Source organism: Thalassophryne amazonica, chromosome 15 (genome assembly GCF_902500255.1).
Source record: "Thalassophryne amazonica chromosome 15, fThaAma1.1, whole genome shotgun sequence".
NCBI classification, from domain to species: Eukaryota; Metazoa; Chordata; class Actinopteri; order Batrachoidiformes; family Batrachoididae; genus Thalassophryne; species Thalassophryne amazonica.
Window position 1 is genome coordinate 18,407,908 of NC_047117.1, and position 25,799 is coordinate 18,433,706.

At 39.8% G+C, this 25,799-nt stretch overlaps 1 long non-coding RNA gene across 1 annotated transcript in view; it reads right to left on the bottom strand.

Annotated features, from left to right (window-relative positions):
- Nucleotides 1-730: 730 nt before the first annotated feature.
- Nucleotides 731-25,799, bottom strand: part of LOC117526417 — a 28,127-nt gene continuing 3,058 nt past the window's right edge. Inside the window, exons 2-4 of the long non-coding RNA XR_004565282.1 lie at nt 16,884-16,894; nt 3,380-3,390; nt 731-741 (exon numbers count right to left, since the gene is read on the bottom strand). This is a non-coding gene — a long non-coding RNA (uncharacterized LOC117526417). The remainder of the gene's footprint in view (nt 742-3,379; nt 3,391-16,883; nt 16,895-25,799) is intronic.

The following is a 25,799-nucleotide window of genomic DNA, read 5'->3' on the forward strand; positions in this document are numbered from 1 at the left end:
CTCGCAAGGATATTGGAGGGAGTATGAGCAACCAGTCTACATGTGTTTTGTGGACTTGGAAAAGGCATATGACTGGGTTCCTTGGGGTATCCTGTGGGGGGTGCTGCAGGAGTATAGGGTACAGGATTCGCTGCAACATGCAATCCGGTCTCTATATGACCAAAGTAGGAGCTGTGTCCACAAGGACTGAAACCCGAACACATCAACATCCTTGTGTTTCCAAATAAACCTAAGTTAGAGGCTTAATTCGGGTGTTCTATTCACCATATTTCTTTGTGAATTGGATGATTGTTTTCATAATAGTGGCATGAACAAAGGTATTAAAAATTTTGACTGGCAGACTGCCTCAGCCAGTATTGAGTAACAGTGAAGACAGCATCATCAAGCCCTGGACACCTAATAATTAGTGCAAATAGTGCTAATGTACAAATTAAATAATAAAATTTCCCTCAGTAGAAATACTGGAGCACAAATATTTTTGATGGTCTGTTTGTACAATTAACTGAAGAAACATTATCTCAGCTACTTGTAATAAAATGCTCAGAAACGACAACCACAGTCGAGTCCATAGTAACTAACAACCACTGCTACCGGCAAGGCTGGAAACATGCTACCATGCTGGAAACATTGGCACTAAACTTTGGGATTTTAACATGAGGGTCTATGGCAGTGATGTCCAAAGTATTCCAAAAAGGGCTGATTTCACTCTTCATCAGTGAAATCACCTGCTAAAGTCAGTGACTGCAAGGAAAACCTGCACCCTCTCAGCCCTTTCTGGAATACTTTGGACACCGCTCGTCTATGGGGAGTGACTCACATTTTGAAACGGGCTCAAGTAACCATTCAAGGAATTGCAAGATTGGCGAGGTTGAGGCTTGAAAACAGAACTGGACTGAGATTGGACACAAATGGAAAATCGTAAATAGACTCTGGCTCAGTTTCTATCATTTAACAACAATCAGTGTTGGTTTCTTCAACCGATTAGAGCACACCACATCTGGTACCCACTGGGGTAGATGGCAACACTTTTTAGTAGTTTGTTTTGTTCGACCTGTACTTCGGATTCAGCGGAAAAACACAACTTTAAATCACACCTTCCAGCGTCTGCCGTTTAAAATTCACATGGCTGGAAGAACAAAACACAGAGCTGTCAGTCTCAAACTAAAGCATCCAAGGATGAACACAGCAGTGAGACATTATGATCCCACAAAAATATCCCACGGGAGACAAACCAAGAACACAGAAGACAGGGGAAAAAACATGAGGTTACAGCATGTCAGCTTCCCCTGTAGTAAACCTGAAAGTAGACAAATAGGAATGAAGCGAAACACAGCACTTCACATAAATCTGATTTAAATATAATCAGACTCTGATTTCTGACCATAGACAGATACTGAATCAGCTGTATGTTTACGCTTCATACATTGCATATCATTATTTGCTGCTTTTCTTCATTATTGTCTTTTTTGGTTCACATCCCAGACACATGACTAAAGCACAAAATATGCAAGACCAAAGGCATGAGTATTCTGTGCTACAAAATATATGGATTTACTTTGGTATTTAATTTCTGTTACTCTGTTGAACTGTAGTTAAGCTATATTAAGCACTATATTCTCATCTATATGAATTAGATTTTAACCAGGTACTGTATAGATAGTACTGTCAGCTCTCCCCAGCATTCAAAATGTTGCAGCCAGACTTTTGACATAAAGCAGAAAGTACAACCACATTACACCCATTTTGGCATCCCTTCATTGGCTTCCTGTCCCAGTGAGATCAGATTTGAAGGTTCTGCTACTAACCTATGGAATTGTTCATGGACTGGCACCTCCCTACCTAGCTGACCTAATTAAACCTTACGTACCAGCCCGGGCTTTGCGTTCTCAGGGTGCAGGACTAATTTGTGTCCCTAAGGTGAATAAGAAGTCTGCGGGTCACAGAGCTTTCTCTTGTTGTGCCCCTGTTCTATGGAATGATCTCCCTGCGTCAATAAAACAGTCAGATTCTGTGGAGATTTTCAAGTCCAGACTTAAGACGCACTTATTTTTCCTTTCATATGGCTAACATACTGGTACAGTTTTGTTTTACGCTTTTTACTCTTAATTAATTTTATTAGTAATTGGAGCGGACTGCGGCCTCAACTTTACCTAAATTCTGGGTCTTTTAGTGAAGTTTAGGGCTAGTGGCCGGCGATCACCTTAGTATTTCTTCTGTTTTTCTTGTTGTTTAATGCTGGCAAATTATACAATATTTTTTGTCTTTCTGATGCCTGATTCTGTTTTTTTCTCTGTTTAAGCTGCAGCTCCATCCAGAGATGGGTGTGGTATTTGTGCTGGAGACCCTCATGTCCTGTGCGCCAATAGCATTTCTTGAATATTCGTCCGTGAATTGTTCTGTGAATTGTTCTGTAATTTATGTTTGTAGCATGGCCCAAGCAGAGGGTCACCCCTATGAGTCTGGTCTGCTTGAGGTTTCTTCCTCAGAGGGAGTTTTTCCTTACCACTGTTGCTCTGGGGGTTGGTAAGGTTAGACCTTACCTGTGTGAAGCGCTTTGAGGCAACTCTGTTGTGATTTGGCGCTATATAAATGAAAATAAATTGATATTAAAAATTATAGACCCCATGCATGACCTCCAGTGCTTCTTCCACCATGTTGGATGGCAAACCAAATGCTGACAGATGCTGTGACTATATATTATAGCCACTCTGATGTGCAATGGATGTGCTCTGGACACTGTTAAATGAATGGTAAAGGATAAGATTTGTGAATTCAGTCAATCAATTAATCAACATTTATTTATAAAGCACTTTACAGCAGCCAGATGGTGTCCAAAGTGCTTTACAGTTAAAAACACAGATTCACAAATTAAAAATAAAACTCACATACAACAAAGTAAAAATAGCACATAAAAACAGAACGTGTCACCTCCCCACTAGGTGTTAAAAGCCAGCTTAAATAAATAAGTCTTTAACTTAGATTTAAAAAGTGCTAGGACAAGAATAGTGCACAAGTCAAGAGGTAGCTTGTTCCACAGTCTGGGGCCAGCTACCACTAAAGCACATCTCATCTCAGAGTTTGTATTTTGACCTTGGAACAGCTAAGTAAAGCTGGCCAGATGCCCGTAAAGTCCTACTGTAAGTGCGGAGAGTTAAAATTTCAGACAGCTAAGGAGGTGCAAGGCCATAAAAAGCTTTAAAAACAAACATTAAAATCTTAAAGTCAATTCTAAAATTAACTGGAAGCCTGTGGAGTGAGTACAGGACAGGTGCAATATACTCACATCTAAAAGTGTTTGTTAAAAGATGAGCAGCAGCATTCTGCACCAGTTGGAGGCATGCAAGAGACAACTGGTTAATGCCAGTATAAAGTGCATTACAGTAATCAAATCTAGAGCTGATGAAAACATGAATAGCCATCTGAAGAGGTGAAGTTTGGTGTTACCGCATTCGACATGTCAGAACATCCAAACACAATGGTCTTTGTTTTACCATCATTCAGGTCAAGGAAATTTTGAGACAGCCACTGCTTTACATCATGATGTCATTGTCCTTCAGCTGCTCCCATTTTTTTTTTTTTTTTTTTTTTTTCTTGTTCGGGGTTGCCACAGTGGATACAGCCAGATCCGCACTGGTATTTGGCACAAGTTTTATACCGGATGCCCTTCCTGATGCAACTTCAGTTTTACCTGGAGAAACACACAGCCACTGGTGTTTCAAAGAGGTCTACCATCCAAGTACTAAACAGATCCTGCACTACTTTGCTTCTGAGATCTGATGGGGATCAGGCTTACACAGAGCAGACCAGTTGCTACTGCTTTATATCATGACTACAATTAAATAAGGATGACAAAGCATCGTTACCATTAGCCCTCACAGGCAGATAGATTTGCAGATCATCTGCACAGCAATGAAAGGACAGGTTGTGCTGGGCTTTAATTGACCCCAATGGCAAAATGTACAGAGAAAATAGAATAGGCCCAAGTATAGAACCCTGTGGCACTCCACAACACAGGGGAGTAGTTGATGAGGAGAGGTCACCAATCACAACAGAAAAACTCCTTTTGGCCATATACAATCTAAACCACTTAAGTGCAGTACCTTGAATTCCAATAAGATGTTCAAGATGTTCTAACCGGGAAACAAGTACTGTGTGATCCACAGTATCAAAGGCTGCTGTGAGGTCCAACCGAATCAGTACAGCAGGATTCCATGCATCCACCAACAAATGATGTTATTATGAACTTTTAAACGTGCCGACTGAGCGCTGTGTTGTGATCTAAATCCAGATTGGAATTTTTCAAAGATGAGATTGTCTTCTAAAAATGACTATAAAAACAACCTTTTCTAAAACCTTAGATGGAAATGGCAGATAAGACACAGGTCTAAAATTATATAAAACTGACAAGTCAAGGTGAGGTTTTTTAAGAAGAGGTCGAACCACAGCATGTTTATAAGCAACTGGAACAGACCCTAAACTAAGACGTGTTGATAAAAGTATGGAGACCCACCCCAACAATATTAAAAACCTCCTTCAGCATCTTAGCTGGAACAACATCCAAATGAAAACCTGTAGGTTGTGTGTGTTTCACTACTTCACTGAGGGATGAAAGAGAAATGGGCTCAAAGTGCTCGAGCACAGCAGAATAAAAAACTGAAGAAAAGGCTCACATGTCGTGGTTGTAGCATCCATCAAGACAGAGGTACATGGATTCACAACTGAGTTTATAGTCTGAAACAACACTCTGGGACAATGACAGCTGCTAGAAATAATATGAAATAGATACTGCGCTTTTACTTCCTTAACAGCCTTCTGATAATCAGTTAAATTGTCCCTCAGAATACCCAGAGACATCTGTAGTTAGTTCTTTTTCCACTTCCTCTGCCTGTCTGCAGCATTGCCTGAGAGCACAGGTCGTGGCATTTAACCAAAGGTCGGCTCTTGATTTACCGGATTTGCAGCGCATTGGGGCAACAGAGTCCAGAATTACTGCGCATTTTGAGTGGAAAGAAGAGAGGATGTTTTCTGGGAGTAAAGGAGACACCTGTGAACCTACAACACTGCAGTATTTGGCGAGAAGTGAGTGAGGCATTCAGTGTGCATCATCAAGTGCAAACATGCACTGTGTTTCTGTGAGCCCATGTCTGTGTCTCTGTGCCTGTAGCAACATGAAGGTATGTGACACCATACAAAACACATGACGATGTAATACAGGACATAGGGCAGCAATCATATTGTAGGATTTTTGAGCAAACTTTATCTTCTGCAATGCTGTGTGTTCTCACAAACACACAGTTGTAATACATTTACCATGTTGCTTTATGATTCTGGTGGAAAGCAAATTCATATCACATCGAGTAGTGACGGCTTGCTAGGAAACTATACAAGTATATAAGTTTGTTAGCAGGATTTATCCTATCTGCTTCATGTAGTTTTATTTCACAAATGAGTGAATGAATGAATGAATGAATTCATTCATTCATTCATTCAGCACACAGTTCAACAACAACAAAAAACTTATAAAAAAAAATCATAACAAAACAACTTTACAAAGATCCCGTGTGGCTGAAAGGGTGAGGGCAGAAGCAAAGCTTAGAAATGCCCACCCCTTATACTAAAAATAAAAATTATATACACACATTTATACAAGCATGCAACCATAAACACAATTTTCAGAATACTATTAGACAAACACTATCACACAACCCACAATCCCAGAAGCAATAACAAAAACAATAAACCCAAGTCTTCAATTATAACAAGAAATTTTATAATTCTTGTAATGCCTCCTAAAGCCCACCACAGTACCAAGTACTTTAATGTTGTCAGGACAGTTGTTCCACGTGTTAACCCCTTTAACAGAGACACAGTGACCCTTTGCAGTAGTTCGGATCTTCAGTTTCTCAAAAAACAAAATTCCTCTCAAGTTATAACTGGAGTCCCTCAGATTAAACAGATCCTGGACATGTTGCGGCAGCAGTTTCTTTTTAAACTTCATACATAATTGTATTGTAATGTAATCAACCAAGTCCCAGAATTTTAGAATATGTAAATAAGCAAACAATGGATTCGTTGGCTCGCAGTATGATTTGTTACAAATAATTCTTATAGCTTTCTTTTGCAACAAAAATATTGGATTAGTATTAGTTTAGTTAGATTAGATTAGTATTAGTTTTATATGTATTTCCCCAAATAATACAATTCCACAATAATTAAGCGATAATGTGTTATGTGTCGGACGCAGCCCGGAGAACCGACCAGCGTTTGAAGGACCCAGTATAAAATAAGCAGAGCACGGTACAAAGGATAACTGACTTTAATAACATAACAGTGAGGTGATAATACAAACAAATAAGTGCGCGGCCTGGCGTGGTGGAATGCCGGTGTGCTCCCAGCAGCACTAACGGTCCGGAGCCAGAAACAGTTCGGACCCAAGGACCCCGCCGACACCCCCCAGGTGGCCGCGACAAACCGAGTCTGTGAAAGAAGAAACCATCATGTGAGTCCACACTCCACACACAGAGAGACTGCTCAAAGGTGTACATAAACAGCAAACACTTCCTGGCTTAATCACTAATCAGCTTCCCACCCTGCAGGCATGGAACACCCTGTTCACATACTCAAACTGCAGTGGAAGCTGATTAAACGACTAACATAACAGCTCAATACAATAAGGTGTGAGGGACACCACATATACTGACTGTACAAATGTTAGTCACAAAACCTAACGTACCTCAGGAAGTGTGCTGACGAGCGTGAGACCTCACCCCCTCCTCTTTCACAGACCATGGTGTCAAACCTGGTACAGTCTCTGCATCCACTGATGATGAGATGGCTCTAGAGATGACGATCTCACCCGTCTGGTCACAAGGTCGAGTCTCTGGCAAATACACACTGTGTACTCCAGACTTAAATGCCACCATGCTCCAATCCGTGTAGATGCACCACAGCTGTGAGTCCTGACGAGCTGCACTTGATCAGCCTCAGGTGATCAGGGTGAGGTCCTGAAGACTCAGCCACACAGCCACTCAGTCCTAAATGCGTACCACCTGGAAGGAAAAACAAAAGACAGCACAGAAGACAGAAACAAAAGGCAGCCAGGCCCCCCCAGCCATACAACATAATGTGCTTTAATACTTAAAATCCCAAAGCTGATATGAAGTACATGATTGGTAAATGAATAATGAACCTGTTTTCCCAGACAAGGTTGATCAAGGCTATCAGTCCAGCATAATGATGATGAACATCCTGTAGCTTGTTCAGGTGATGGTATTTATGTCATTACTGACCAAGATGACTAACAGCATTTTCCAAAAAAGAATAGGTGAAAGTCACCAATCTTTAATAGTTTTTGGTCCATCCAAAAATGAATGACTGGGGGTAAAATGATAAACATTTCGTAGCCTGTTCAGGAGATTTTGCATTTATCTCATTGTTGAACAAGTTGATCTAATTCCCCAGAAAAAGGTCAGTCAATACGATCAATATTCAATAGAATAAGATACCCCACTGACATCAACATTATTGCAAAGAAGGGATCATATGTTTATGCGATTACACAGACAGACAGACCAACCCACAGACAACACCCCTTCAGCAGTCAACTGAGGAGTCATAACTGCACTGAAAAAAATTCCCTTCTTTTTACAAATTCTACCAGCTGTAGTTGCCAGGGGAATTCTGTAAAAATGACATTGAATATGCAAATAGATATATAAATAGAGTGTAAACCTGTTGTAATTTTATTGTCTATTTAGAAGATAAAATCTCTGCAAAAAATGGTCAGCTTATGTTTAAATATCATCAAAATGGAGTTGAAACACACACACATCACCTTTTTTCAAACCCTTAATTATCAGTATTTTACCATATTTGTGAAAATGCTCATCTGCAGTCTAACTGTATTGTACATTTTTTGCTATTGCAGTTTTTCTGTGTTTAAACGAAAGTCATTTGTAAATTCCACAATGGTATATGATTATTTTAACATATTTGTACTGTTAAATTCACAGTTCAGCTTTGTTCCACACCGATACACACTATTATTGTAAATTAGATACGACTCAATTGTTTTTCTTTTTACATTATCACAGGATTTCCCTGTTAATTTCACAGACGTTTTTTATAGTCAGTTTGTCACCACGTGTCAAGACTGATGATGAAATAACACAAAACAAAGTTTGGAATCATGTAGAAGCTGACTCATATACATCCCAGACACAGATGACAAAATAACATAAAAATAGAGCCTGGGTCCAAAATAAGTAACTAGAAGTTGATGAAATCTGGTCCAAAATAACCAGAGGCTAAACCCACCAAATTTAAAATGCAGTGGACCAGAACAGAACCAGGATGTGAAACACACACTGCAGATGAATAATGGGCTTTTTCATGGCAGCAGAGATTTTAAGAGCAGGAAGAGGTCTGACATTACTTTCAGAGTTCCAATTAGCTCATCAAATTCAGCAATTATTATGTAGTAACAAGAAATAATGACAAATGAACAAGGCATGAATTTATCTGAGAAGCTGTGACAGGAAGAGTGCACACTTTTCATTCTTTCTCTCATCTGTGCACACAGGAGCACACACACTTTCTCTTTTTCCCGCATTATCTAATTACCTGCTGCTATTCAAGCAAAAGTAATTCAAGAACAAGAAGAGACACTTAGAAAATGCAACACCTACACCTTACGTGTTTCTCATGCAAATGAATCCTTTGTGATTCAGTGACACCATAATATACGGTTCTCCGTGATCTTGACGTTTGGTGAATTATGTCCAAAGCCGAACCACTTTATCCTTGACCAACACACAGGCTATAAATGAAGCTATAATTCCATCATTGTGTGTTCCATGCTATCACCAGGTAATACAACCCCTGGCAAAAATTATGGAATCACCGGCCTCGGAGGATGTTCATTCAGTTGTTTAATTTTGTAGAAAAAAGCAGATCACAGACATGACACAAAACTAAAGTCATTTCAAATGGCAACTTTCTGGCTTTAAGAAACACTATAAGAAATCAAGAAAAAAAGATTGTGGCAGTCAGTAATGGTTACTTTATTACACCAAGCAGAGGAAAAAAATATGGAATCACTCAATTCTGAGGAAAAAATTATGGAATCACCCTGTAAATTTTCATCCCCCAAACTAACGCCTGCATCAAATCAGATCTGCTCGTTGACATTGACCCTATGTGTCTTTTTGCAAGGAATGTTTTCACAGTTTTTGCTCTAAGGCAAGATGCATTATCATCTTGAAAAATGATTTCATCATCCCCAAACATCCTTTCAGTTGTCCAAAATATCAACGTAAACTTGTGCATTTATTGATGATGTAATGACAGCCATCTCCCCAGTGCCTTTACCTGACATGCAGCCCCATATCATCAATGACTCTGGAAATTTACATGTTCTCTTCAGGCAGTCATCTTTATAAATCTCATTGGAACGGCACCAAACAAAAGTTCCAGCATCATCACCTTGCCCAATGCAGATTCGAGATTCATCACTGAATATGACTTTCATCCAGTCATCCACAGTCCATGATTGCTTTTCCTTAGCCCATTGTAACCTTGTTTTTTCGGTTTAGGTGTTAATGATGGCTTTTGTTTAGCTTTTCTGTATGTAAATCCCATTTCCTTTAGACGGTTTCTTACAGTTTGGTCACAGACATTGACTCCAGTTTCCTCCCATTCATTCCTCATTTGTTTTGTTGTGCATTTTTCGATTTTTGATTTTTGAGACATATTGCTTTAAGTTTTCTGTCTTGACACTTTGATGTCTTCCTTGGTCTACCAGTATGTTTGCCTTTAGCAACCTTCCCATGTTGTTTGTATTTGGTCCAGAGTTTAGACACAGCTGACTGTGAACAACCAACATCTTTTGCAACATTGCATGATGATTTACTCTCTTTTAAGAGTTTGATAATCCTCTCCTTTGTTTCAATTGACATCTCTCATGTTGGAGCCATGATTCATGACAGTCCACTTGGTGCAACAGCTCTCCAAGGTGTGATCACTCCTTTTTAGATGCAGACTAACGAGCAGATCTGATATGATGCAGGTGTTAGTTTTGGGGATGAAAATTTACAGGGTGATTCCATAATTTATTCCTCAGAATTGAGTGATTCCATATTTTTTTCCTCTGCTTGGTCTAAAAAGGTAACTGTTACTGACTGCCACAATCTTTTTTTCTTGATTTCTTATAGTGTTTCTTAAAGCCAGAAAGTTATCATTTGAAATGACTTTAGTTTTGTGTCATGTCTGTGATCTGCTTTTTTTCTACAAAATTAAACAACTGAATGAACATCCTCCGAGGCCGGTGATTCCATAATTTTTGCCAGGGGTTGTAGATGTGACTCCCAGCTCTTAATTTATTTTTTTGTTGTTGTTGCTTCTCTTTCCATCTATGAAAAGCAAATTTCAGATTGCAAAATTATTTGATGTATTTGTTTGTATTTTTTGCTGACAGTCACAGGTGTGGTGTTTCTTTCAGAGGTGCTCACCCCATTGGATTTTTACACATTTTCATTTGTTTTGTTGGTCCATTTCAAACACAAAAGGTAATTCAGGCTTCTCTACATTAAAATGAGTAAAATTGCCCTCCTTACACTCAGAATGAAAGCAAATCTCTTGACATATATTGAATAAAAGTATCAAAGCCAAGATGATGGGTTGCATAAGTAATAGCACCCTTTTGTCTAACAAAAGTAAATAATCAGTTTTACAGTTAGTTTCCTTCAGACAAGTCAGGGGATGGATACATGTACATTTCCAAAACACTGAATATGTCTTGGAAAACAGTGTAGTACTTTATGGTTAATCTGTGTGGAGTAGACAGTTCTCAAAAACTGAGTGGCCACACTAAAAGGAGACTATTGAGGGAAGTCACCAAGACACACACCACAACTCTGAAAGAGTTATAGTCTTCTCTGGCTGCAACTGGAGAATCTGGGAATGGGGCAAGTTTTGTATTTTGCATCACCAAACACGCAACATCATTCTGGAATGGAGCAGAGAAGGATTTTCTCAACAAAGCAGACTTGAAAGTTCAGCTACAGTTTCTCAGTAGGCACATGGGAGACTCGAGCCTAGATCTGAGTTGTCCCTGGTTATGGAAGTTCTTCTCTATTCCACTCCACCATGAATCTGTGAGTGGTGATGCAACAGGCCACATTTACCCTATGCACAATCTTGCCAATCACATACACAATTATTCCTTCTGAGTTGTCATGTGTGTTTAAGTGGGTTTCCTCATTGTTCTCCTTTTTGCATGGACACTCAGATTTTAAGAACTGCCTGCTCCACACAGATTTACCATACTACATTACTATGTATTTCTTAATAATTGATGTAAATAAAGTCCAAGACATATTTAGTGACTTGGAAATGTATCCATCCCCTAACTTGTCAAAAGAAAACACAACCCATCATTTTAGGTTTGCTATTTTTATGTCATTTATATCAAGTTGTAGAGATTTGCTTTGAGTTTGAGTATAGGATCATTTTAGAAATTTTTATACAGAGAAACCTGAATTACATTTTGTGTTTGATATCGCATAAACAAATTAAAATATGTAAATGTCCAAGGGGGTGAATACTTTTGCAAGGCACTGCAAAAAGCAAGCACACTGTGTTATGTGTCGGACGCAGCTCGGAGAACCGACCAGCGTTTGAAGGACCCAGTATGAAATAAGCAGAGCACGGTACAAAGGCTAACTGAATTTAATACATAACAGTGATCATAATAATAATAAAAGGTGCGGTCTGGCGTGGTGCGCTCCCAGCAGCGCTAATGGTCCGGAGCCAGAAGCTGTTTCGGACCCAAGGACCCCGCCGACACCCCCCAGGTGGCCGCAACAACCGAGTCTGTGAAAGAAGGAACCATTATGTGAGTCCACACTCTACACACAGAACACTTAAAGGTGTACAAACAGCAAACACTTCCTGGCTTGATTACTGATCAGCTTCCAACCTGCAGGCATGGAACATCCCGTTCACAAATCACCACCGCAGTGGAAGCTGATACATGACCAACATACAGCTCAATACAATAAGGTGTGAGGGACACCACATTTACTGACTGTATAACTGTTAGTCACAAAATCCAACGTACCTCAGGAAGTGTGCTGACGAGCGTGAGACCTCACCCTCTCCTCTTTCACAGACCGTGCATCAAACCTGGACATTCTCAGCGTCCGCTGCTGATGAGATGGCTCCCAAGACGACGATCTCACCCGTCTGGTCACAAGGTCGAGTCTCTGGCAAATGCACACTGTGCACTTCAGTCTTAAATGCCAACATACTCCAATCCCTCCAGATGCACCTCAGCTGTGAGTCCTGACGAGTCGCAGGTGATCAGGGTGAGGTCCTCCTAACAGCCTCAGCAACACAGCCACTCAGTCCCAAATGCACGCCACCTGGGAGGAAACCAAATGACAAACAAACCGGCAGCCAGGCCCCCCCAGCCATACAACACACTGTGCATCACTGTTGCTACACAATGTTCTCGTAATTAGAAAAGTCAACATTCACAAATCTCAATGACAATAATAAAGAAACAAAACAGTGAACAATAAGGACAGGAGTGAGATATTTCTGTATGTCTCAGAGACACTTGTTATTTTCAGCTCTGCGAGTGGAGCACACTAATTGGCTGGCCTGTGCATGGACGGCCCTTTGAGAGACTTTAAGGGAGTCCAGTGTCTGCGAACAGATTCAAGCCATAGCTCCAGCTGTAAGCATCATTAAGCAACAAAACCAACTACAGCACAATCGATATGTGCTTTTTCCATTGTAGAGTTATGAGCAAAGGTGACTCATCAAGCTAACCGCAAGTATAAAATAGCGCTGATTTGTTTCCTATTACCATAACAATGCTTAAAATGGTTTCTAAAACTTTCATCTTTATCATGGATTATATGCAGGTCCACTGTGGAAGTAAGAAAAATAGATTTAGTGCTCCTTGTTTATGACAAATGTTCACTGTGCAGATGTTTATCTTCATGTTAATTTTGCTGTAATTCTAACTTATTTTAATATATTTCTGTGATATACCTGCATCTGTACTGTGATACTGTTATAACCAAAATAAATCAGTTCAATATTTTTACCTCTGCCTTTTGCCTGAAGCAATCTGCATGACAATTTGTAAATGAAAGAACCTGTTTAATAATAGTTATGATGTCTATTTACATATAATCTTCTAAACTTAATGAGGATTTTTTTAAGTCATTGAACAATATGTTTTATTATGTATAGAACTATGTGGATTAAACAGAGGGTACTTCAGAAGAATTAAGGAAGTGCTTCCCTTTTAGATTCTGTGGGAAACTACCCATGAAATAGACAAGTGATCTCCAGAGATGCAGTTTTCACTGTAGAGAAGATTAACACATCATCGGAATGGAGACGGACATGACTGGGGGCCAAATTGTGGAGCGGCTGTGATGAAAACTGCAAACTGTGGAATGATTTTTAGCTCATCAATGATTATGGACTTGAAGATGTGAGCAGTGGCATTCAGTGGTGCAGGGGTGCACTTGAGTGCTGTTCCAAAAAGATGACTCTGCTTTCTTGTCCAACTCCTGTTTGTCTTTCCAGTTGCTGCAGCAATTTTTCAGCTGTCACAGTGATACTGATACGGATGATATTTCTGTTTGATTTTGGGGCAGTCATCCCATTTGTGCATCATTTGTGGTCCTGACCCTCAAGAAAGCAAATTTCATCAAGGTATATTACTTGACAAAACAAATACAAGGACTTAATCATCTAGTTTGGAGTTTGTTGTATGATCTTTGCTAAAACAGGTTGTTTTCACCAAGTAGCAACCTCCAGTACTGAAAAATGAAACTAACATGGTCGTGTCAAAACCTGCAGTTCTTTGTATGGCCACTTGAGGCTGGATCCATAAATGAGTCTATACTCAGAGAACCATATTATAATCTTGAACTTTATAGTATAAACATCTTAGTCAAAGATGTTTTAAGTCAAAGTTCTGCATGTCAGGTCAAGAGCCCTGTTTGCAGTTGCTGCTAGCTGCTATGGGCTCAACCATGCTTGTACTTTCTTCTCAGTTTATTGTAAATATCTCAGATGATGTGCCTTACTATATACTGTAGGTAATTCTACTAACGGGCTGTCTAAGAAGTTTGTGCTTCAGTATTTCCGTTCAATTTAAATTTTTTTAGATCTCCTGTGTATGTTTGGACCATAGCAGGAATTAGCAGGTGCTGATAGATTGATTATGCTAGCTACAGAGAATTCCTTAAAAGTAAATCAAGAGAGGCAGAGATTAAATATAAGAACTATAAAAACAAATTAACAACTATTATGTGAAACTGTAAAAAAAATCGTACTTTGAAAAAAAACTAAATGATAATAAAAATGACATAAAGGAAACATGGAAAATTATGAATAGTATTATATCAAATAAACCCAAATCAAATAACTATCCTAAATACTTTACTTAAAACAACAAATAATATAACATGAGCCAGGTAGTGAACAGTTTCAATAAATTCTTTGCTGTTGGGTCAGATATGGCAGCTGAAATTCCACATAGCCCATGGGAAAATTCTCTATTAATTGACAGAAACCCGCACACAATGTTTCTTGGCCCAGTAGATGAAAGAGAAATTATTAATGTAGTTAGTAAATGTAAAAGTAAAAAGTCAACAGACTATAATGACGTACATATCTCTTTAGTAAAGCAAATAATTACTGAAATTGCAAAACCATTAGCATATATTTTCAATAAATCATTTTAAACTGGAATTGTTCCTAATTGTATGAAAGTGGAAAAAGTGATACCTTTATTTAAATCTGGTAGCAAGCATCTTTTTACTAATTACAGGCCTGTGTCTCTATTGTCACAATTTTCAAAGATACTGGAAAAACTTTATAATAACAGATTGGATAAATTTATAGAACAACACAACTTGCTTGATGAAAGTCAATATGGTTTTAGAGCAAAAAGATCCACTGCAGTGGCACTGCTCGATTCAGTAGAAGAGATCAATAAACATATGGATCAAAGGGAAATAGCAGTATGTTTATTCATTGACCTAAGGAAGGCTTTTGATACAATAGATCACAACATATTATTTCAGAAGATGGAACTGTACGGGATCAGAGGGGTGGCACTGAACTATATTAAAAGTTACTTACAAAACCGGAAGCAGTTTGTTAAACTCGGGGACAACTGTTCTTCATATCTGGACATCATTTGCTTCCACAGGGTTCTGTGTTGGGACCAAAATGATTTATTTTGTACATCAATGATTTATGCAAAGTTTCAGATCTGTTTAAGCCAGTTCTCTTTCCAGACGAAACAAACCTGTGTTGTTCAGGAGAAAATTAGCAACAATTATTATTTGATGTAGAAATTGAAATGATAAAGTTAAAGAGATGGTTTGATCTTAATAAATTATCACTAAATTTGTGTAAAACTAAAATAGTGTTATTTGGAAATTATAAAAAAGACATACAAATTCAGTTAAATATACAAGGGGTAAACATAGAACGTGTCAAAGAGAATAAGTTTTTAGGTGTTTAGGTTTTAGGCCAAAATAAATTTAATTCAATTCAATTCAACATTGTCAGTGCCGTGGTTATTGAGGAAATATTTTGGATATGGTTTTAATACCTGCACCACGACACCTGTTGTAAGAACCAAGACCAAGTCTGTAAAAAAAAAAAATGCAAGAATCATCTGAATTCAAGTTACCTAGCCTGTCAGCATTAGCTATCTTGGAGAGAGTTGGGTGTGTCTATGCCAGTCTTGCCCCATCTCCATGTCATTACCGTTTTATGGAATGGTTGAAAGTTAGGCGGAGTCAGGGGCTGCCAACATGGTGACATTTGGAGCCATGCTCCCCGCAACACATCCCCCCTTTGAGCTTTAAACCCGGTCATCAGAACTCCTATGGGTCTTATCACTGAGGATATCTTGAATATAAATACAGTCTATGGTTTTCACCTGCATCTGTGTATAAAATGACTGAGCCAGTTTTGTTGAATGTTGCTGGGAGTGCAGAACATGGACTACAGATTAAACTTTAGAAGTGGAACAAAATAAAGGGGTGGATCCAGAAACCTATTTTTCTTTTTCTTTAATATTGTAAGATATGACACTTTCATATTTCCTGCTTATGACAAATGAAGCATATATGCATTAATTCCCGAAGAAGCCGTGCCCTACATATGCCTGAAACCTCCCAGCTACATTAATCAGTGATTTCTATAGACTGGAGTTTGCTGTGTGCCGAGTTGCAGTCACTGCTTATGGAGATCCGTGATATTAACCGAGTGGCACAGCTACATCACACTTATCATGTGACTTAGTGTACTAACAATTTGATTTTGTGTAGCAGCACAGTTGCCATATCTGTATTTTCTACAGCATCATAATACTCTGCATTTCTTGGGAGAGACCTGGAAAGGAACATTGATTTGATCTGACAGTACACTGCTCCAGTTTCTATGTCTTAAACATTATTGAGTCTATATTAGTTGGTAATAGTGACAATGTTGGAACCCATATAAATTATGTTACATCAGAAAATATCATAGCATAGTCATGATATTTTTAAAGCCTCCCAGTGGTATCGAGCTCCAAAGTGTGACATCACATATCCATCCAAGTAGTCCTCTCCTATCTTTTCAAAATGGCTTTTTTGTGTTTTGAAGACCTATTTGAGCAAAATGTGTGAAATTTTAAATCCTTGAGATCAGCAATGATTAATGAAACCGATAAAATGAGTTTATACTGTTTAGATGTATGCACAGACGGGTTGAAAGACACATTTTTATTTGAGTCTTAGTTCATAGTATTTACAGATAACACAGCAGACACATAAATGGAAGATGTTCTGATCCACCAGAACTCCTCCTAGAACTGGCCACCCATCTAAAGTGAGTGATCAGGGGAGAAGGGCCATAGTCAGGGAGGTGACCAAGAACCCAATCGTCACTCTGTCAGAGCTCCAGTATTCCTCTGTGGAGAGAGGAAAACCTTCCAGAAGGACAACCATCTCTGCAGCAACCCACCAATCAGGCCTGTATGATAGAGTGGCCAAAAAGGCTTCTGTCTAGTAAAAGGCACATGGCAGCCCCCCTGGAGTTTGCCAAAAGGCACTTGAAGGACTCTCAGACCATGAGAAACTGATGAGACAAAGATTGAACTCTTTGGTGTGAATGCCAGGCATCATGTTTGGAGGAAACCAGGCACCATCCCTACAGTGAAGCATGGTGGTGGCAGCATCATGCTGTGGGGATGTTTCTCAGCAGCAGGACCTGGGAGACTAGTCAGGATTGAGGGAAAGATGAGTGCAGCAAGCACAGAGACATCCTGGATGAAAACCTGCTCCAGAGCGCTCTTGATCTCAAACGGGGGCGATGGTTCATCTTTCAGCAGGACAATGACCCTAAGCACACAGCCAAGATATCAAAGGAGTGGCTTCAGGACAACTCTGTGAATGTCCTTGAGTGGCCCAGCCAGAGCCCAGACCTGTATCTGATTGAAAATCTATTGGAGAGATCTGAAAATGGCTGTGCACCGATGCTCCCCATCCAACCTGATGGAGCTTGAGAGGTGCTGCTAAGAGGAATGGGCAAAACTGCCCAAAGATAGGTGCACATCATATTCAAGAGGATTTGAGGCTGTAATTGCTGCCAAAGGTGCATCTACAAATTATTGAGCAAAGGGTGTGAATACTTATGTACAAGTGATTTCTTAGGTTTATATATATATATATATATATATATATATATATATATATATATATATATATATATATATATATATATATATATATATATATATATATATATATATATACTCAACAAAAATATAAACGCAACACTTTTGGTTTTGCTCCCATTTTGTATGAGATGAACTCAAAGATCTAAAACTTTTTCCACATACACAATATCACCATTTCCCTCAAATATTGTTCACAAACCAGTCTAAATCTGTGATAGTGAGCACTTCTCCTTTGCTGAGATAATCCATCCCACCTCACAGGTGTGCCATATCAGGATGCTGATTAGACACCATGATTAGTGCACAGGTGTGCCTTAGACTGCCCACAATAAAAGGCCACTCTGAAAGGTGCAGTTTTGTTTTACTGGGGGGGGGATACCAGTCAGTATCTGGTGTGACCACCATTTGCCTCATGCAGTGCAACACATCTCCTTCGCATCATCCGTGAAGAGAACACCTCTCCAACGTGCCAAACACCAGCGAATGTGAGCATTTGCCCACTCAAGTCGGTTACGACGATGAACTGGAGTCAGGTCGAGACCCCGGTGAGGATGATGAGCATGCAGATGAGCTTCCCTGAGACGGTTTCTGACAGTTTGTGCAAAAATTCTTTGGTTATGCAAACCGATTGTTCCAGCAGCTGTCCAAATGGCTGGTCTCAGATGATCTTGGAGGTGAACATGCTGGATGTGGAGGTCCTGGGCTGGTGTGGTTACACGTGGTCTGCGGTTGTGAGGCTGGTTGGATGTACTGCCAAATTCTCTGAAACAACTTTGGAGACGGCTTATGGTAGAGACATGAACATTCAATACACGAGCAACAGCTCTGCTTGACATTCCTGCTGTCAGCATGCCAATTGCACGCTCCCTCAAATCTTGCGACATCTGTGGTATTGTGCTGTGTGATAAAACTGCACCTTTCAGAGTGGCTTTTTATTGTGGGCAGTCTAAGGCACACCTGTGCACTAATCATGGTGTCTAATCAGCATCTTGATATGGCACACCTGTGAGGTGGGATGGATTATCTCAGCAAAGGAGAAGTGCTCACTATCACAGATTTAGACTGGTTTGTGAACAATATTTGAGAGAAATGTTGATATTGTGTATGTGGAAAAAGTTTTAGATCTTTGAGTTCATCTCATACAAAATGGGAGCAAAACCAAAAGTGTTGCGTTTATATTTTTGTTGAGTGTATATATATATAAATTAGTAGAAAAAACCTTTTCATGTTGTCATTATGGGGTGTTGTGTGTAGGCCTTTGAGGGAAACAACGAATTTACTCCATTTTGGAATAAAGCTGTAAAATAAAATGTGCAAAAAGCAAAGCATTGTCATCAGTGAATATACTGCATGAACCTGAACCTATAAATCATGTGTAAATGGTAAATGGACTGCATTTATATAGCGCTTTTCCACGTCCCAGCCTGTACCATGTCTGATACCTCTGCTTCCATGTCTGACTACCTGTGTCCCGAACCCAATGCCTAGTTTCAAGATAAAGCCTATTATTCATCTAAACCAACCATGTCTGTGAGTCTGCATTGGTCTCCTACTGCTTCCGGTTTCAGCCCACCACGAGCCCTGACAGATATTGGTAGATATAGGTTTTTACATGGCAGAAATTTGAAGGTCCAAGATGGCCATCATAATGCATCCAGAGTAAGTAGTGCCTATCAAAAATGGAAATCTTCAGCAGCAGATAGCAGCTGGGGCCAAAAAAAAATGGCACTTTTGTCTGGACCATCCACATCAACTTGTTCACATGACTGTGCCTCTGGAGACCCCATTGGTGGACACAGCACACAGAGGAAGATAGGACAGAACAAAAACATCCCACACTATGCACAGGCATAGGGTATACATCAGTTCTGCCAGGTTTACACTTGTTTTATGACAGAATTGCACCATGCTTATGACATTGCATGGGAGCTGTGCTACTTGTACATACAGTATATTTCCCTTCGTGGACACCCCATTGTATCCCAAGGATATAGACTTTCACAAGCTCTCACTACAGGGAAAGAAATAATGATTTGAACTGCAAAACTGGGGGGGTAAATATGGACCAAGAGAAGGCAAGAGCCTTCACCAAGCATATATTGATTGCTTGGCCTTGGTGGGGTTAGTGAGAGTTTGGGTCTAGATAAAATTTGTTTAATAGTATATTGGTCAAATCCAGGAGGTCATTTGTATCATATGGCCAATTGTCCACTAATGCAATGCTGTCCAAATCTGATGATTGAAAAATACTTCACTCTCTAGTATCCAATAAATAAATATGTTACAGAATTTAATCTTTCAGGAACATTTCTTCAATAGTTTTCATTACTTTCGACTGCCACAATTCGGTCCTTAGTTGAGGTTCTGTATGTGCTATAATTAAACCCAGCCTACCTGTCTGTATCTTAGCAAAATCCATTAGTCTTTGTCATACCAGTTTCTTCCTCCGATTCCACCTCGAGGCTGTTAAAAATGTCTTTGAAAATGATGGGTAGAGTAGTGTGTGAAAGTGTCTTGTCTTTAATTACAGTGACAACAAGGTGATCCCACTTCTGACTGTACTCCACCACTGCAGGAACAAGAAACCCCTCAGGAGATGGGTATGAGCTGTGCTGTTGTTATCTGGCTGTAATTTGGCTGTAATAAAACCACTGACAACTTAAGTGTTATAAAAATACCAACAGACTCAAAGAGGAGTCTTAACTAGCTAAGGATATGGGCATCATCTGCACAAACAATTCCCATAGGTCCTGTCCCATTAACCTACCCCGTCACAGCGCACTCTGTAACCCTGCTAATGTGTATTTAGCTTTAGGCTGTTTGAAATAAACATGTACATGTGCTATATTTGTCTCTTCCTCCTGAGAATGGGGAAAAGACAGTAGAGGCGTTGACACCCTGTAGATCCAGTGTATGCTCGTTGTCGCATTAACTACCTTTATCATGGGACTCGCATTCGATAAACAACTCGCAATTTAAACTTGTGCTGTTTTCAACTTTTTTGTGTTTTCACAGTTTAATAACATCAGCACAAGTGATTTATAATGTAACTGTGTAGCCACACTGTAATTACAGTGTGCAGCGTTTGTAAAGCTCATTTAAAATATGATGTGACACAGATGATCCTCGTTTCAGATCTCAATTAGCTCCTGCTATAATTTACAGTAAATTGCATTCTGTGTCACTATTGCTCAGTTTTACATCACATCATGATTGGCAGTTGTGTACTTCTGCTACGCATCTTGGCCGATAGAGAAATTAACAGATTAATTTACATGGAAATGTTGGCCTCGTTTTCAAAAACATCCTAATGCTGAAGACACTTGTAGAATCACACATACAAAGGTTGTTAAATTACAGTGTTTACCAAAAGCATCCTCATTTAAGAGGCTTGTTAAAGGGATTGGAGGTTTACATCAACACCTGACTGCCCACACACAATTTAGGCAATTATACACTAACGAAAGACTATATTTCATTCTTGATAATTAACACTCCTAAATCTGGCGCATTGTATCTTTAAGAATTTTCCGAAAGCCTCCAGAATCTCAGGCCTCACTCACAACCTGTTGTATGTGCTTCTGCTGACAGTTTTCGAGGGAAAATATGGCAAACCTGTGCTTGAGACGTCCATATCACTTGCGTATGTGCAGCGCTGTAGATTGCTCCGGACACTTTTCGTCCTACACATGCAAATACTTCGGGTCTTGCAAAAAATCTGAAATGCATACAACACATATGGGACCTGAAGCAAGTCAGGAGCGTGGCTAGTAGGGGCTTTGGATGGACAGTAAAATGCATGAGTGACTCACGGTCATTGTATAGATGATGTGCTTCAGAAATACGAGTATTACACAAGTACTCCACACTTGCTATTTGTGTGGCCCCCTACACAGAAGTACATCTCACTTTGCACCCTATGTGTGGAATGACTGCAGCTCACACAACACACATAGCAAGACTCCAGGTATATATATTGAGGAGATTGTGTAGCATGTGGCATTAGAGAAATGAAGAAGAGGGTGCCACCAGGATTATATTCCATAGTACACACCAGACGCCCCCCCCCCCCCCTTCCTAAACCAAACCTACGCAGATGGCAGGATGCACATTACATCTTGATGCTATAGATTGATACAACATTTTTCCACCATGTGGTATATCCCCGTTTCCAAAACACATTATACACCACTTAACAACAAATAAAATTTATTGCAGAAATTTCAAATTGCAAAACATACAAAAAAGGTCTTTGGGTAGGGAGAAAAGGCAATCAATTAAACACAGGCAATACACAAGTTTATGCAATGGCAAACAAAATTGCTCTGACCAGTCAATCACTACTGCAAAAAGTAAACAGTAGATAGACTAGTGATGCACGTTTTTTTGTTAAGAGGAGATGTGATCAGACATGACCTCTGTGGTTGTCGAGTGCCAGAGCGTTGCACTATAATGCAGCACAGGCCCACAGTGGGCATTTTCACTCTTTCAGCACGTTGGACAGCGGCACAGCCTTGAGGCTTGTATCAATGTGAAGGGTCATATCCACACAACTTATTTTTATTGTTTTGATATTGAATTATTTTCACAAATAAAGCTGTGAAAAAATCTATGTACAGTGAGCACAGGATTATGGCTGTTGCTATACCACCGCAACGTCTGAGGGTGTTGGACCTCAACAAGCAGATGATAGAAGCTGAAGAGATGCATGAAGAGACATTTATTGGTTGTGCTAATACATGAACACAGACATTGGAAGGCAATGTGTGTGTGTCCACAAGACATACGGAAGAGTTGTAAGTGAGGCCAAGTGCTTGGACAATAACAATTTTTGAAATTTTGTCTTTGTATCTCAATTTTCAGAGGCTTATTTTTCACACAAATCATCACGTTTACAGGCGAGTTTCTGCATACAAGTTAGAGAGATTATGGGCACATAAACGTTTGCAAGCCACTTAATATGTCTTCATTTACATCATTAAGAAATCTAGACAGTGTGGTACTGTATGGTAAGTCTGTCTGTAGTAGGCAGTTCTACCAAAAGATGTAGCTGCTTAAGAGGATTGTATTACACAACTTGCTATAAAGTGTAGTGTTTGTTTTGGCCTTGGTCCTCGTTGAGGCAGTGGGATGAGCAGAGTGTCTTGAATGCCTCTAATAAAAAAAAAAAAAAGGCAGGAGTCGGAGCCCATCCCCTGTGGCAAACAGGGACCAACTCGTCATGGTGAGGTGGTGAAGGAAGGTTTGTGGTGTCAACTGCAAACAGAAAGGAGGTAAGTAAGACAATGAGCTATTAATGGTGAAGCCTGCACTGTATTGGTTCATGGTGATGGTAATGTAAGGCAGCTGTTTAGAATTAGGGTGCTCAGTGGGATTTAATTAGCTGATCCGCTGACATGCTGATTTATGAGTTTTCTGCCAGGACTAACGCTACACTTCATTTCTCGTAAATTACAGTAAAATGAAGTGAGGGAAGCCACCAAGACACCTGTGACGACTCTGAAGAACATATAGGCTCCTGTGGCTGTTGTTGTAGAAACCTTTGTTGCAATGGCAGTTATACAGCGTGGTGGTGTGAAACAAAGAAATGATTTCTTGCAAAGAAGATGTGAAATTTCTGCTCCAGTTTGCTAGAAGATGTGGGAAATTCAAGCCAAGATTTGGCCCATTTTCTGCATCAGTCCACCATGAAGCTGACATTAAATGTTCACTGACAACCACAGAAGCCAACAAGTTGTTCAGAGTGGCCATGGGTGTCTTGGTGGCTTCCCTCACTATTTTCCTTACACATACACTAAGCTTTGGAGAACTGCCTTCTCATTCATGATTAACTATACTGTTAGTACTTTTGGAATGATTGATGTAAATATAGTGCTGGACATATTGAGTGATGATGTGTATTAACAGTAATACTTATATTAAATTTGTCCAGTTATTTATTCCCTCTGAAAAGGGAGGGACTGTGTACAAAAATATCTGTGATTCCAAAATGGCTAGAGTGATGGTTTTGTTCACCCAAAGAGGTAGAACTGAAAGTCTGCACCCCAAGAACATTGTTTCATTTTTGTGGTGGTGCATGGATATAAAATTGCAAAAATTGCATGCTTGTCCAATTATTTATGGACCAAATGGTGTATTTGTATAGGTATGTTCTATTTGACAAACAAAGGTGTCCCTCCACATGTACATGTGCAATATATACACACACGCACACACACAGACACACACACACAGTCACAATGAAACCAACATAAACCATTAATCCCTCAGAATTAACATTTTCAAGCTTCAGTATAGATTATCATTTGGTCTCATTAGCATATTAATTGGTGCACACAGAGAGAATAACAACAGTATTTGCAGCATATTAGTCTTGTCCAAGTGAAATGCTCTTCTTCTCCGTTATTCAATTTTTGGTTTCATTGTTGGATTTGTTAAATACTAATGTACATGCAAACTGCTGGCCCTGTTTAGTTGTTTTGAACACACAATAAGTAGAAGTTAGTTTGATCCTGCAATAATCCTAAAATAACAATGGATTCACAACAATATCTGATGGTCTGTAAATTTAAGAGCCCATTAACTTAACTTTTTGCAGCTTGGTGGCACAGTTTCCGCTTCAGAAGACAACATTCATTTTATTTTGATTTGTGTGCAGTCAGGGGGGGCTGCAAAGCCCTGAATGCAGACATCACAGAAAGTTCTGTTTTCATAAAAAAAACATGTGTGCTGCTGTGGAAGTTGATTTAACAGATCTGAACATCATTACAATGTCATTTAACACCACATGTTGTGTGTTGGGGGGTGTGGCTGGATGTTTTGGTGTTCTTTTCTTTTCTTTGCTCTTCAGGTGGCATGAGAACTGATTCTTCTGTGGAGAAGGTGCTGGCTGAAGAATCCTCACCCTCATCAACATCATGTGTAGCACCTGTGACTGGTGCTCACATGCAACCTTAAAGACTTTCAGCTGAAGCAGATAATTGGATGGCGTTCTGCATTTAAGGCATGTGTGATTCAAGCAGAACTGCCGGGAACGCGACCTTGTGATGTCCGTTTGTGAGAGGCTGAGGACCGCGCCTGGGTTTGACACATCGAGCCCGTGAAGCAAGGAAGGGTGAGGGACACATGCTGTCAGCACACATTAAAGGTGATTAAGTGTTCGACTAATTGTTGATAGTAACTTGGTGTTTTGCTACGCAGTATACTGGAATTGTGATGAGAATTGTGCAGGTTGCTTCTCACTGCTGTGGCGTGCAGGATAAGTGATCCTCCACTTGTTGTGAGAAGCTGCTCATTTGCATAAAGTTAAAAAATACAGACCTGAATGTGTTGCTGATAGCGTGTGTCTTTTGGAAGATATTGTTGTAACTGCTGACTTACCTCACCTCTTCTTTGCTTCACAGAGAGTCAGTTTGTCGTGTCCACCTGGGGGGTGTTTGTCTGGTGGTAGTGGGTCCAGGAACGCCGGGCTTCTATCCTTTTGGGCGCTTAAGAGCGTGCCAACAGTCACTCCACTAGAAGGACGTTCCTTTAGTTTTGTACACATTATTATGCACAGGTGAAAAATAAATTGTTTCTGTTGTTGGAACCGCTTTCTGGTTATTTTTAGCGCTGGGTTCCGTCTGACGCAGGTCCGCTCCTCAACCCGCGTCGACACATAACACCACATTTGAATTTGTTCTGTGTCTGAGCAGCACCATGGAGAGCTCCCCTTACAAAGCCCCCTAAGAGAGTGTGTATGTTTTATGTAACAAGTTATAACAGACCAGATCAGACCAGATGAACGCATTCACTTCTGGCATGAGTGAGCCTTACATATATACTCATGATCTACACCTCACAATCTGACATGGCCATTTCCACTTTGCTATCTGGACAGCACATATTCTGAGCGCAAAGTGAGACACAGGGAGCATAGAGTTTATATTTGGTCACGATCATTGGTGGTAATTTGGGTGCAGCAGTTAGTGTCATCTGTTATTACCTTCAAGACTTGGGTGAGCTGGAACCTTGCACATTCCTATTGAGGTTG